The sequence below is a fragment of the Balaenoptera musculus genome, chromosome 2 (assembly GCF_009873245.2).
Source record: "Balaenoptera musculus isolate JJ_BM4_2016_0621 chromosome 2, mBalMus1.pri.v3, whole genome shotgun sequence".
NCBI classification, from domain to species: Eukaryota; Metazoa; Chordata; class Mammalia; order Artiodactyla; family Balaenopteridae; genus Balaenoptera; species Balaenoptera musculus.
Genome location: NC_045786.1, coordinates 130,742,581 through 130,757,760, shown reverse-complemented (window position 1 = coordinate 130,757,760; position 15,180 = coordinate 130,742,581). Strand labels below are relative to the sequence as shown.

Below are 15,180 nucleotides of genomic sequence, written 5' to 3'. Positions count from 1 at the left end.
GCTAAAAATATAAATTTAGTCATACTCAGCATATAAATTATATTTAAAGCCATAAGCTTGGACAAAATCACCAAGGAATGGGTATAAACAGAGCCCAGGTCTCAAGACAGAGCCCCTGCACAATTCAACAACAGGAAGATGAACAGGAACTTGCAAAGGAAACAGCGAAGGAGAAGCAGAAAGAAAATTAGGAGAATGTCACCCTGGTTGTTAAATGAATAAAGTATATCAAGAAAGAGAGATTAATCAACTTCGTCAAATGGTGTTAGTAAATAAAGTACAGTAAAAACTATTGATAGAAATTGACTATTGGATTTTAGCAACAGAGACATTAGTGGTGACTCTGACCAAAGCAGTAGAGCGGTGGTGATCAAAACCTGACTAATATGAAGTCAAAAGTGAGAACTCCAGCAGGTGTGAACAACTCTTTGGAGAAGATTTCCTGTGAAGTAATAAAAGAAATGCAATGGAAGCTGGAGGGGAATATGAGGTTGGGGCTTTGGTTTTTAAAGTTTTTAAAGACAGGAGAAATAATAGCATGTTAATATGCTGATAAAGATGATCCAGTAGAAGCGGAAAGACTGATGATGCAAGAGTGAGGGGTGAGGGACAATGTTCTCAAATGGCAAGAGGAAAAGAATTTGGTGTACAAATTCTGAAGAGACTGGCCGTACAGGGAAACATAGGCAAGGAGGTAGATACAGTGTAGTAGTTGGTAAAAATTATTCTCCTAATGCTATTTTCTTAATGAAATAGGAAACAAAGTGATTAGTTCAGAGTAAGGGTGGAAAGGGTGGCGCTGGTGGTCCTATAAAACACATTATAATTATTACATTGTTATTTTTTACTTATAAATTGTTCATTTTGATTCTCCACTTAAATTTAAAACTTTGGAGAATACAGGGTGCTTAGCAGTGTTGCACAACTAGATTCACTGACTTTAAATGAATTTATGATCCACCTGAGGAAGTACATAGTATCAATAAAACAGAGCATAAAAACCAAACCTGAGCCTCAATGAGGTCTACTCTTCCAGCTCAAGGACCTTGCCTACAGATATTTCTCCTCCTCCTAAAATCCTAGCACATTTATTCTCTATGTACACATTCATAGCATTCTATGAGATAGGGGATAATTGTATAACAACTATAGGAAAGTAGCAATATGCTGCAGTGTGATAAAGATAAAAGAACAGAAAATAATGGAACTCAAAACCTAAAATAGATTCAAATTGATTTTTAAAAATTTAAAAATCAATTTATCTGATTGTTCAGATCAAATAAAGATATCCAAACAGATTAAAATTTTAAACTTAAGAAAATGTATAAAGTACTTGGAAGAAAACACAAAAAAATAAGTAGATTCACCTTATATTGTACAGCTGTATATGTTTAAAAGTTTATATGTGTATTAAGTCTACAATAAGAGTTTTTAAAAACTTGATTCTACAAATAAATAAGAAAAAGACACCAATGAGAAAAACAAATTATTAAGCATTTACTGAAATGGCCATCAAATATAAAAACTTATCTAAATTTCCATTCTCTACACCAAAAGTATAATGTCCCCAGAGCCCACAATACAATTATAAAATTATCTTTTAAAATAAGAGGAAAAAGATTCAAAGCAACCAAAAGATAAGATAATCTAGCAAATCAAACACTGAGTTGCCTGACATGGGAACTCCATTAACAACAGCTTTTCTAAAATTAACTTTACAGATTACACTGAAATCTTAAAGCTGAGGTGCAATTTCTCCTTGTAAACTGCAACACGTACTTGTTTCTATGACTCACACCTTATTAACATACCCTTTAAGTTATTTCAGCAATACCCGTTCTAGAGAACTGCTACACCAGTCTGAAACAAATCCAACTAATACCAGAGATGAGTAATGACATTTCATTTCTCCATTAGTTATCATGTCACAACACATGAAACTTCTATTTCGTTTTTTTTAAACAAAACTTACTTTTTTTTCCTTTAATACAAGACTAGATAAATCAGTTTGAACAGCTTCTCCAAGAAAATGAAAAGGATCTGTGTAGCTGGTAGCTGCTGAGAGTTATACCAATATCTTTCAGACTTTTGCTTACCCATCAAGCCCCAACTAGTCCATTTTCCCAGGAAAAGGCACTGCTCATTTAAAAACATATCCACAGGACTTTCCTGGTGGAACAGTGGTTAAGAATCCGCCTGCCAATGCAGGGGACACGGGCTCGAGCCCTGGTCCGGGAAGATTCCACACGTCATGGAGCAACTAAGCCCGTGCGCCACAACTACTGAGCCTGCACTCTAGAGCCCGTGAGCCACAACTATTGAAGCCCACGCACCTAGAGCCCATGTCCGCAATGAGAGAAGCCACTGCAATGAGAAGCCCGCGCACCACAACGAAGAGTAGCCCCCGCTCACCACAACTAGAGAAAAGCCTGCACACAGCAACGAAGACCCAATGCAGCCAAAAATAAACAAATGAATAAGTAAATTAAAAAAAAAATAAATTAAATGAATAAATAAAAACATATCCACAGGAAATAACCTGGTTAAAAGTTTATTCTGTAAAGAAAGCTAATTTATGATAAATTAGACAAATTAAAAGCTTTAATACCAAAAATTTAGTAATACATTTAAATAATCAGTATTTCAAAATCAATATCATCAAAATTGTTCAAAAATTGGGCCTCCCTGGTGGCGCAGTGGTTGAGAATCTGCCTGCCAATGCAGGGGACACGGGTTCGAGCCCTGGTCTGGGAAGATCCCACATGCTGCAGAGCAGCTAGGCCCATGAGCCACAATTACTGAGCCTGCGCATCTGGAGCCTGTGCTCCGCAACAAGAGAGGCCGCGATAATGAGAGGCCCGCGCACCGCGATGAAGAGTGGCTCCCACTTGCCACAACTAGAAAAAGCCCAAGCACAGAAACGAAGACCCAACACAGCCAAAAATAAATAAATAAATAAATAAATAAATAAATAAATAAATACCCAAAGTTAAAAAAAAAATTGTTCAAAAATTAACACCGCTCAAAAATTAACATTAAAACATGAAATTCACACCAATGATGTAATTGTTAAATAGCTATACCATATACACAAGACTGCCTTCCCCTAAAATCTAGTCTTGACCTACCTTTACTTTTTCACAAGGTCTCTGGGTTGGAAAGGGCCATCTAATTCAAAGACTGGACCCAGCTGAATGGTCAGTGAGCCTATGCTTATCAAGAATAAGCATCTCCCATAAGCTCCTTTTACAAAGACATTAGAATATTCTTCCTAGTTGTGATCCAAAATCTTTTCCTCCTGTAACTTCTCCTTGAGGCCCTCTAAGTGCCCTAACCTCCTCATCTATGTCCAATCCCACTACAACAAGGCAGTCCTAGTAATGTATGATACCAATGAAATTTATCAACAAACAGAAAACCTACTTCAAACCCTATCATCCTTTACGAAAGTTTTGCTAGGGTGTTAAAAGTTAAACGTAATAGGCTGATAAAATAACTCTTAAGTACATCACCGTAGGTCACTCAACAATAAAAGTGCTAAAATAATAAAATGTTATATTTATTCTTGCCTATTCCTAAAAAACACATAATACTTAAGATCATTTCACAAACTAAACATGAAATGTAAATGACAAGACAAAAACGTCAAATACTATCCAAAAAAACTCTAAGGGAGCTATTGGAAAAGCTTCACCATAAAACAAGAATCTTTACATCTTGCCCAAGAACTGTCAAACAAATGCAACATAAAAAGCCCCAAATATGTGTGAAAAATTTACTATATAATCAGAGAGCTATTTCAAATCAGTAAGTAAATCTATGGATTATTTAATAAATAGTATCAGCACAAATGACAGCCATTTCAGAGGGAAATTCAGCCCCTACTTCAATTATGTATGGATCAAAGTTTTAAAGGTTAAAAATTTAAACCATGAAAAAACTAGAAAACAAATGTATTTCTTTCAATCTAAAATAATTTTGTTTTGTAAAAGGCTTTTTCTATGTCTCATGTAAAACCCAGAGCCATAAAGGAAAAAACTGGAAAATCTGACTAGAAAACATTGTAAAGACTTCATGGGAAAAAATAAGTGACTAACTCAAAAAAGACAAAGGTCTGGTAGCCTTAACTTACAAACATCACCTGAAATGTGAGAAAAAGATGAACCTGGCCGGAGCCTGTTTGCATCGACTGACCAGAGTCCACGAATTCCACGCTCCGAGCCTGTCCGGATGGCCCCGACCCCCAGCTTTCTGTCCTTTGAAAACACTAAGAATAATGTCCCTGCATCAATTTTTACTAGAGCCAATTACCTGTCATGCCTGAAACAGGTATCGTACCCAGATTGCCCTTAGCCCCAATAACCACGAAGTCCACATCTATAAGAAGATGAGAGCCAGTGGGTGAAAATTCATGAACTCAAGGAGCACAATGGACACATCACAGGTATCGACTGCGCTCCCAAGAGTGACCTCATGGTCACTTGCGGGGCTGACCGCAATGCCTACGTCTGGAATCAGAAAGATGGTATCTGGAAGCCGACCCTGGTGATCCTGAGAATTAACGATGCAGCCACTTCTGTCAAGTGGTCCCCGCTACAGAACAAATTTGCTGTGGGCAGTGGAGCATGACTCATTTCTGTTTGTTATTTCGAGTCCGAAAATGACTGGTGGGTAAGCAAGCACATTAAAAAACCCATTCACTCCACAGTCCTCAGCTTGGATTGGCATCCCAACAATGTCTTGCTGGCAGCAGGATCCTGTGATTTCAAATGCAGAGTGTTTTCTACCTACATTAAAGAAGTGGATGAGAAGCCAGCCAGTACACCCTGGGGCAGCAAGATGTCTTTTGGTCAGCTGATGTCAGCCTTTGGTGGCAGTGGCACTGGCGGCTGGGTGCATGGGGTCAGCTTCTCCGCCAGCAGGAGCCTCCTGGCCTGGGTCAGCCACAACAGCACCGTGTCCGTTGCTGATGCCTCAAAAAGTATGCAGGTCTCAACTCTGAGACAGAGTTTCTGCCCCTCCTGAGTGTGTCCTTCATCTTGGAGAACAGCGTAGTGGCTGCTGGCCATGACTGCTGCCCCACGCTCTTAAACTACGACGACCGTGGCTGCTTGACCTTCGTCTCCAAGCTAGACATCCCAAAACAGAGCATCCAGCACAACATGTCGGCCATGGAGCACTTCTGCAACATGGACAAGCGGGCCACAACCGAGAACCGCAACACGGCCCTGGGGATGCTGCACCAGAGCAGCATCACTCAAGTGTCTATTCATGAGGTGGACAAGCAAGATTGTCGCAAATTTTGCATTACTGGCATCGACGGAGCCATGACCATTTGGGATTTCAAGATCTTAGAGTTTTCTATCCAGGGCCTTCGGATAATGGGAAGCTGAGCGAGCCTCCCAGATCCAGCATGCGGACGGACAGGCTGCACTGGGCAGCTCTGCCATTCGCATGATGGGGAGGAGAGCCAGCCGCCAGGAAACACTGAAGACACATATGGCGCAAACCTTGTTGTGTGTTTTGTTTGAGGATAATTAGTGAAAGTGTTGGTTTTTTAAAAGCAGCAGTGATTTAGGTTTTATTTTTGTTTTGCTATTTCATTCCATTCTTGACCAAAGCTTCTCTTTAAGCAGCTTATCATGGAAAATTGTCACACTAACTTAAGGGAAAGGGTGGGGGTGGTATGTAAACTGTCTCCTAAAAAATTAAATAAAAATACTGAACGTGAAAAAAAAAAAAAAAAGATGAACCTGAGAGAGAAAGGTTAAAGGACACGTTTAGAAGATTCCTAGGGGGAAAAAAGATATCCAATAAATACATATACAGTACAGTATTAACCCAAAGAGGAACATACAGAGACAGATTGTAATCAAAATGACAAAAATCAAAGATAAACAGAGAATACTAAAGCTATACGGGAAAAGCAACAAATAACACACAAGGGAACTCCCGTAAGGCTATCAGCTGATTTTTCAGTAGAAGCTCTGCAGTCCAGAAAAGAGTGGTATGATATACTTAAAGTGACAAAAGGGAAAAACCTACAACCAAGAATAGTCTGCCCAGCAAGGCTCTCTTTCAGATTTGACGGAGAAATCAAAAGCTTTCCAGACAAGCAAAAGCTAAAAGAAGTCAGCACCACCGAACCCACTTTACAAAAAATGTTAAAGGAACTTCTTTGGGCAAAAAAGAAAAGGCCACAACAAGAAACAAGAAAATTATAGAATGAAAAAGCTCACCGGTAAAGGCAAACATAAAGATAGGAAACCATCCATACACAATGCCAGTAAGGAGGTTTAATTAAAAGACTGAAGTAGTAAAATCATCTATATCCACATAAGCAGTTAATGGATACACAAAAAAATTAGATGTAAACTATGTTATCAAAAACAGTAATCACTGGAGGGAGAGAGTACAAATGCAGGGTATTTTAAATGCATTTAAAATTAAGAGATCAGCAACATAAAACAGTCATATATATATACATATATATACATACACATATACACATACACATATACACTGCTATACAAGAACCTCATGGTTAGCTACAAACCAAAAACCTACAATAGATATACACACAAAAAAGGAAAAGGAATCCAAACATAACATGAAAGATAGTTATCAAATCACAACACAAGATAACAAAAAAAGAGGGGGGAAAAAACCTACAAAAACATAACCCAAAACAATTAACAAAATGGCAATAAGAACATACATATCAATAATTACCTTAAATGTAAACAGACTAAATGCTCCAACCAAAAGACAAAGACTGGCTGCATGGATACAAAATCAAGACCCACATATATCTGCTGCCTACAAGAGACTCACTTCAGATCCAGAGACACAATCAGACTAAAACTGAGGGGATGGAAAAAGATATTACACACAAATGGAAATCAAAAGAAAGCCAGAGTATCAATACTTACACGAGACAAAACAGACTTTAAAATAAAGACTGTTACAAGAGACAGAGAAGAACACTATGTAATGATCAAGGCATCAATCCAAGAAAATATTACATTTGTAAATATATATGCACCCAACACAGGAGCACCTCAATATATAAAGCAAATATTAACAGACATAAAAGGAGAAATAAACAGTAACACAGCAAGAGTAGGAGACTTTTAACACCCCACTCATATCAATGGACAGATCATCCAGACAGAAAATCAATAAGGAAACACAGGCCTTAAATAACACATTATTAGACTAAACGGACTTAGTTGATATTTATAGAGTATTCCACCCGAAAGCAGCAGAATACACATCCTTTTCAAGCACACATGGAACATTCTCCAGGACAGACCACGTGGTAGCCCACAAAATGAGCCTTGGTAAATTTAAGAAAACTGAAACCATATCAAGCATCTTTTCTGACCACAATGCTATGAGACTAGAAATCAAGTACAAGAAAAAAACTGTAAAAAACACAAACACGCAGAGGCTCAACAATACGCTACTAAACAACCAATGGATCACTGAAGAAATCAAAGAGGAAATTTAAAAAATACCTAGAGACAAATGAAAATGAAAACACAACAGTCCAAAACCTATGAGATGTAGCAAAGGCAGTTCTAAGTATGTAGCAATAAAGCTTACCTAGGGAAAGTAGAAAATTCTCAAATAAACAACCTAACATTAAGCCTAAACCAACTAGAGAAAGAGGAACAAACAAAGCCAAAGTTAGTAGAAGGAAAGAAACTGAAGATCAGAGCAGAAATAAATGAAATATAGACTTAAAAAAAATGGAAAAGATCAATGAAAGTAAAAGCTGGTTCTTTGAAAAGATAAACAAAATTATTAAACTTTTAACCAGATGCATCAAGGAAAAAAAGGGAGAGGGCCCAAATGAATAAAATCAGAAATGAAAAAGAAAAACTAAAAATAGAGTTGCCACATGAGCCTGCAGTCCCACTCTTGGGCATATATTCAGAGAAAACTGTAATTCAAAAAGATATATGCACCCCAATGATAATAGCACTATTTACAATAGCCAAGACATGGGAACAACCTAAATGTCCATCAACAGATGAACAGATAGAGAAGATGTGGTATATATATATACAATGGAATACTACTTGGCCATAAAAAAGAATGAAATAATGCCATTTGCAGCAACATGGATGGACCCAGAGATTCTCATACTAAGTGAATTAAGTCAGACAGAGAAAGACAAATACCATATGATATCATTTATATGTGGAATCTAAAACATGACACAAACCAACTTATCTACAAAACAGAAAAAGAATCGCGGACATAGAAAACAGACTTGTGGTTGCCAAGGGGGAGGAGGGTACAGGGGAGGGATGGACTGGGAGCTTGAGATTAGCAGACACAAACTATTATATATAGAATAGATAAACAACACGGTGCTACTGTATAACATAAGAAACTATATTTGATATTTTGTAATAAAGTAAAACAAAAGAATATGAAAAATTATATGTGTGTATATATATGCATAACTGGATCACTTTGCTGTGATCACCTGAATCACTGTAAATCAACTATACTTCAATTTTAAAAAATCAAATTTAAAGTAAACAAATAAATAAAATACAACCAGAAAATAAAAAAGAGGTCGATGTAAAACAGTTTGCAAGTGACATCTCCAAATAAATTCTGATTTTTGACCCTTAAAAAAAAAAATTCATAACCATGGATTCTTAAATTCACGTCTACAGTCTCTGCCAGTCCAGAACACCCCCAATGTTTCTACCAAAAATATTAACACAAAAATGGCTCCAAGGCCATGAAAGACTCTGGAAAAAAATTCCTTCTACCCAGTCTGGCCTGAACAGTACAGTATTTTCAGATACACTCCTCTTGAAGGTGAACTTACAATAGAAAGTGAAAAAAATCAAAGATACAAACAGGGATTATATCCCCAAGAATTCCAAATAGAATAATGTGGACAACTATAAAAAATAATTTTTTCAGCTATTAGAAGCATAAATTAAATCACACATATGGAAAAAGAATAAAACACTCATATAAAAGACCAGAAGGTAGAAAAGAAACTATAAATTGTGTACAAGCATCCACACACATATGTGCATACACAGACATGCAGACATTAAAAACTAAATGAACTGATAATTATACACAGCTGAAGAATTATCAAACAGAAAGATAGAGCTTATAAAAACTGGCAATGCAGCACAAACGAATACATTAGGGAAAACATGAAAGAAAAACTAATAGACATGAAGGAAAGAATGAGAAGGTCCAATAAATCAAATGGGAATTCAAGGAGAGCAAAGAATCAAGAAAGGTAATATTTGATGACAAAATGGCAAAGACTTTTCAAAAACTGCTGAAAAGATATAAATCTTTCAATTCCAAAAGGGCAACAAGATCTGAACAGCATAAATAAGAAACAAACCTAAATATATGTGTAGTAAAATTATATAACTCAAAAGATGCAAGCAGGTCTTAAAAGCAACATAGAAAAAATTACCTATAACAGAATAAAATTAGACTTATATATTACTCAGCAATAGAAGCCAAAGGATAATGGAATAAAATCTCCATAAAAACAATGACCACTAACACAGAATTCCAGATCCAGCAAAATATTGGAATATTCACTTACATCAATAAGTACACCAATTAAATAACAGTAAAATCCTGATTATCTTTTCTAAGACTATACAATCTATTCTGAAGTCTACATTTCAAGTTCTACACTTCTACAGTCTAAATTTCAATTTTTATTTTAACAGTATTCCACAAACTCCTAACTCTGCTATTTAAGAGAAAGCAAAGAGACACAAAGTCTACACAAACAACAAAATTGTGAATAAACAGCAAAATCTTATACATATTCAAAATGAAAGTATATACAAATAAGGATAGTAAAATAAGGTAGGAAACTACTTATATATTTTCATTTTCCTATTTTTTTCTGAAACATTACCTCTGTTAATAAATTATTAACCCATGGTGAAGTTAAAGAATCTTAAAATAGTAAGAAATTTTCCCATCCCCATTCACTGAAATCAAGCAGCATTTGCTTTTATACTCATAATCTTATGTAGTCAACTTCTACTGAAATTGTACCTTGAAAATTATGGTTTAAAAAAAATTCACTAAAGATTTTTATGTACTTGTTATACAAGGTTTGCTTTATACTACTGAAATTTAACATGCCATATCAGTGACTCTCCTACTGATCTGTATGTTCTCTCCCAAATACCCTTCAAGCCCAACACAGTCAGTGCTCAACACATAGCACTGTCAGATTTTAACTGGCTAAAAGACAACCAGCATGAATCTGGGAAGAAAAAAAAGTTTACTTCATTAACATAAATAGCTTTATACAGGTAGTCCTTATGATTATGGATTTTCTTTCAAAATAAACCTTCATAAATATAGTATACATCAATCCCATTTGTGTCCACCAGTACTGTGAAACACAAACTCAGGGACTTTTTATCATAATATGGGCTTCATTATAACATTCTTGAAGCTGAAAAGAAGTATATAACGGAAAAATAAAAATCAAAAAGTCCTGATAAAATTACCATTAATTGGAAATAAGTACACACTTTGTATTTTAACATTTAAACCTACAACAGCAGCCCCCACCAAAAATAAAAAAAAAATTTTTTTTTTTGCTGTTGGTTCCATTCTTGATATTGTTCCCAATAAGCAACCTAAGCAAAAAACAGTGAGAAGTTAATCTAAGAACAATACCCAAGAAAAAATCTCATCTCTGGAATTACACCAAATGAATTCCCACATTCTTAAAGTTGGTTTATAAATTACCTAGTTACAAAATTGAAATACAGTGAGCCTTCAAAATTTGTGATTGCCAAGACTCCCTTTCAAACAACAGAAATATGACTTAAGAGGTTCAAAGGTGATCAGTTATTCGAAACCTAAAATATAGCACCAAAAACAATACTTAGGAATAAATGCAACCAAGGAGGTGAAAGACCTGTACACTGAAAACTGTAAGACAATAATGAAAGAAATTGAAGATGATACAAATAAATGGAAAGATATTGTGTGAAAACATATTGTGTGTTCATGGACCAAAAGAATTTTAATACTGTTAAATGTCCACACTACCCAAAGTCATACAGCTATAGATTCAGTGCAATCCCTATCACAATTCCAATGGCATTTTTTACAGAAAAAGAAAAACAATCCTAAAACTCATATGGAACCACAAAACACCCCAAATAGGCAAAGCAAACTTGAGAAAGAAAAAAGCTGAAATCATCACATGTTCTTATTTCAAATTATACTCCAAAGATATAGTTAATCAAAACAGTATGGTAGTGGCATAGAAACAGACAAACCAATGGAACAGAATCAAGAACCCAGAAATAAATCCACACATATACAGTGAACTAATATTTGACATGGGAGCCAAGAATACACAATGGGGAAAAGACTGTCTCTTTAATAAATGGTGCTGGGAAAACTGAATATTCACACACAAAAAAATTAAACTGGAACCCTATTTTACAACACTCAAAAATTAATTCACAATGGATTAAACACGTAAATGTAAGACCTGAAACCATAAACCTCCTAGAAGAAAACACTGGGGAAAAAAAGCTCCTTGACATTGGTCTTGGCAGTGATTTTTCAGTGTATGACACCAAAATCATATACAACAAAAACAAAAATAGACAAGTGGGACTACATCAAACTAAAAAGCTTCTACACAGCAAAGAAATGATCAACAAAATTAAAAGGCAACCTACAGAATGGAAGAAAATATTTGCAAACCATATGCCAGATAAAGGATTAATATCTAAAATATATAAGAAATTCATACAACTCAAAAGCCAAAAAATATATATTTTTTTAAATGGGCAAAGGACCCAAATAGACATTCTTCCAAAGAAGGCCAACAAGTACATGAAAAGATGCTCAATATCACTGATCATGGGGAAAATGCAAAGGTCAAAACTACAATAAGATATCACCTTACACCTGTTAGAATGGCTATCATCAAAAAGACAAGAGATAACAAGTGCAGGCAAGGATATGGAGAAAAGAAAACCTCTGTGTACTGTTGGTGGGACTGTAAATTGGTGCGGCACTGTGGAAAACAGTATGGAGGTTCCTCAAAAAATTAAAAATAGAACTACCATATAATCCAGCAAACCCAATTCCACTGGGTAAATATGCAGTGGAAATGAAATCAGTATCTAGAAGAGATATCTCCAACATGATATCCATGTTCACTGCAGCATTATTTACAATAGCCAAGACATGGAAACAACCTAAGAGTTCACTGACAGATGAACAGATTTAAAAAGTGTGATACATATATACGATGGAATATTATATGGCCATGAGAAAGAAGAAAATCCTACCATTTGCAATATCATGGACAGACTTTGAGGGCATTATGCTAAATAAGACAAAGAAAGACAAATACTGTATGATACCACATGTGGAATCTTGAATTCATAGTAACAGAGAAGAGTGGTGGTTACCTGGGGCTTTGGGGAGATGTTTTTTGAGGGTACAAACTTGCAACTAGTACATTAAAAAGTCCTGGAGATCTAATGCGCAGCAGTGATTACAATCAACAATAATGTATTATAAACTTCAAAGCTACTAATAAACTTACACAATGTTATGTCAATTATACCTCAATAAAGCTAGAAAAAAATGAAATACAGTCACAAGTAGAGGTCCTTATCCTATAGCCATCTTGCTCTGAACACTGTGCTTAGAAACCATATTTACACAACCTCAAGAGCCATGCAAAGATAGATACAGTACTGCCTTCAACAGACAGTACGCAGCTGCCAGGATCCTACATTTCAAGATCCCTGAAAGACTTCTGCTTTCCCCACTATTAGAAGATGCCTGAAGAGGTTAAAAAAAAAAAAAAGTAAAAGTAAAAGCTATCATATACTAAAAATAGCAGAAAGCAATCAAATTAAAATTGGTGAATTCACTGTGTGTAAATCCAGACAATGTCACTAACTAAAAAATTTAGGAGCATCGAAAGTCATTCACTATAACAAGTCATTTCACTGTCTTTTTTTTTTTAATAAAAGGTTTATTAAATTAGGAAAAATTAGAATGTCTGATTTTGGCAAAACACTTGATAATGTATACAAGCTATCCTTGGAAACAAGATAGAGTAGTAGAAATCAGAGAATATTTAATAGGTTAAATAATCATATCCCAAAGTTGCCAATTAATAGTTTAGAAAGAGTATTATTATGTATCAGACTCTGATCTTTGCCTGACCTTAGTCACATTTTAATCCATCCATTACCCTGATAATACGACAAGCTTGCCAGTTTACAAAGATGTGCTGAACTCAGAATAGGATAACAAAGGACAAACCAACTAAAAATGTTTCATAAAATAAGATTTTTATTTATCCTTTGCTACCAAACTCTTTCAGTTCCCTAGCTGGAACAGCAGGAATTCCAATAGCTATCTCAGATAAGGAGGGATACCATGTTATTACAATCTACAGACCTACCTCATATAATCGTTCAGTTAACTGGTTTTCATCAAATGACCCTTGAAAAGTACTACTTTTCAAACGACTTTTTTAAACATTAGTTATTATTTGCCTAAAATACACATAAAATAAATATTCTATGAAGAATAAAAATTTCAACATTATAATTTCAGCTAAAGACACACTCAACAATTTCATCAATACAATGGTATCCAGTTGGAACACATCATATGTATTGATGTACTGCACACATTTGGATGAAGTGAGAACATGTGCTTTGTGCACATATTGCCAAGCGAGAGGGATGCAAAGCTATCATCTCCTACAACTCTTCAGTATTTTCCGCCTGTATTCTATTTCCACATTGCTTAAAGGACTTGTGTTTGGCCTTTATTCCACTAAAGGTGCTTATCTGTACCACAATTTGACTTTTAAGTGCAGACTGAATGTAAGATAACCCTGAGCTCCAGAAAGGTTGAAATTGGGGGAAAAAATGGTATAATAAGAATAAAGAATAGGCTTTCCAAAGAATTACACTTCATCAACCACCACCACAACCAAGTTTTCTCTTCCTCCTTTGGCAAGTATAATACAATACACCTTCATTTTACCACATTACATTTTTTTAAAAAATAAATTTAATTATTTATTTTTGGCTGCATTGGGTCTTCGTTGCTACACGCAAGCTTTCTCTAGTTGCGGCGAGCGGGGGCTACTCTTCGTTGCGGTGCACAGGCTTCTCATTGCGGTGGCTTCTCCTATTGTGGAGCACGGGCTCTAGGCGCGCAGGCTTCAGTAGCTGCAGCACGTGGGCTCAGTAGTTGTGACTTATGGGCTCTAGAGCGCAGTCTCAGTAGTTGTGGCACATGGGCTTAATTGCTCCACGGCATGTGGGATCTTCCCGGACCAGGGCTCAAACCCGTGTCCCCTGCACTGGCAGGTGGATTGTTAACCACTGTGCCACCAGGGAAGTCCCTATCACATTATATTTTAAGATCAAGTGTATTTATTTACTTTCAAAGTGTTGCTTACACTTGTATAAACTCATCTTCATTGCTAGATTAATACTTTCCTTTGTGTAAAAATTGGTTGAGATACAACACAGCATAATTTCCCATTAAAAATGAATGAAAATATGCTTTAACAGATACACACTAATAAAAACACATAACAAGAACCTACTGTATAACACAGGAAACTATATTCAATATCTTGTAATAACCTATAATGGAAAAGAATCTTACAATTTATATATATAAAAATATATAATACATATATTATATATATATATAAAATGGAATCACACTTTGCTATACACCTGAAACATTGTAAATCAACTATACTTCAATTAAATAAACAAAGTTTGGGCTTCCCTGGTGGCGCAGTGGTTGAGAATCTGCCTGCCAATGTAGGGGACACGGGTTCGAGCCCTGGTCTGGGAAGATCCCACATGCCGCAGAGCGACTAGGCCCGTGAGCCACAATTGCTGAGCCTGCGCGTCTGGAGCCTGTGCTCCGCAACAAGAGAGGCCACGACAGTGAGAGGCCCGCGCACCGCAATGAAGAGTGGCCCCCGCTTGCCGCAACTAGAGAAAGCCCTCGCACAGAAACAAAGACCCAACACAGCCATAAATAAATAAATAAATAAATAATTTTTTAAAATAAATAAATAAAGTTTATCTGTAGGAAAAAATTAAAGAAAATATGTTTTCATGT

General features: G+C 35.9%; 1 protein-coding gene and 1 pseudogene across 9 annotated transcripts in view; one reads left to right on the top strand and one right to left on the bottom strand.

Annotated features, from left to right (window-relative positions):
* KTN1 (kinectin 1) overlaps positions 1-15,180 on the bottom strand; it is a 124,657-nt gene that overhangs the window by 87,541 nt on the left and 21,936 nt on the right. The window lies entirely within an intron of this gene.
* Positions 4,182-5,393, top strand: LOC118889917 (annotated as a pseudogene).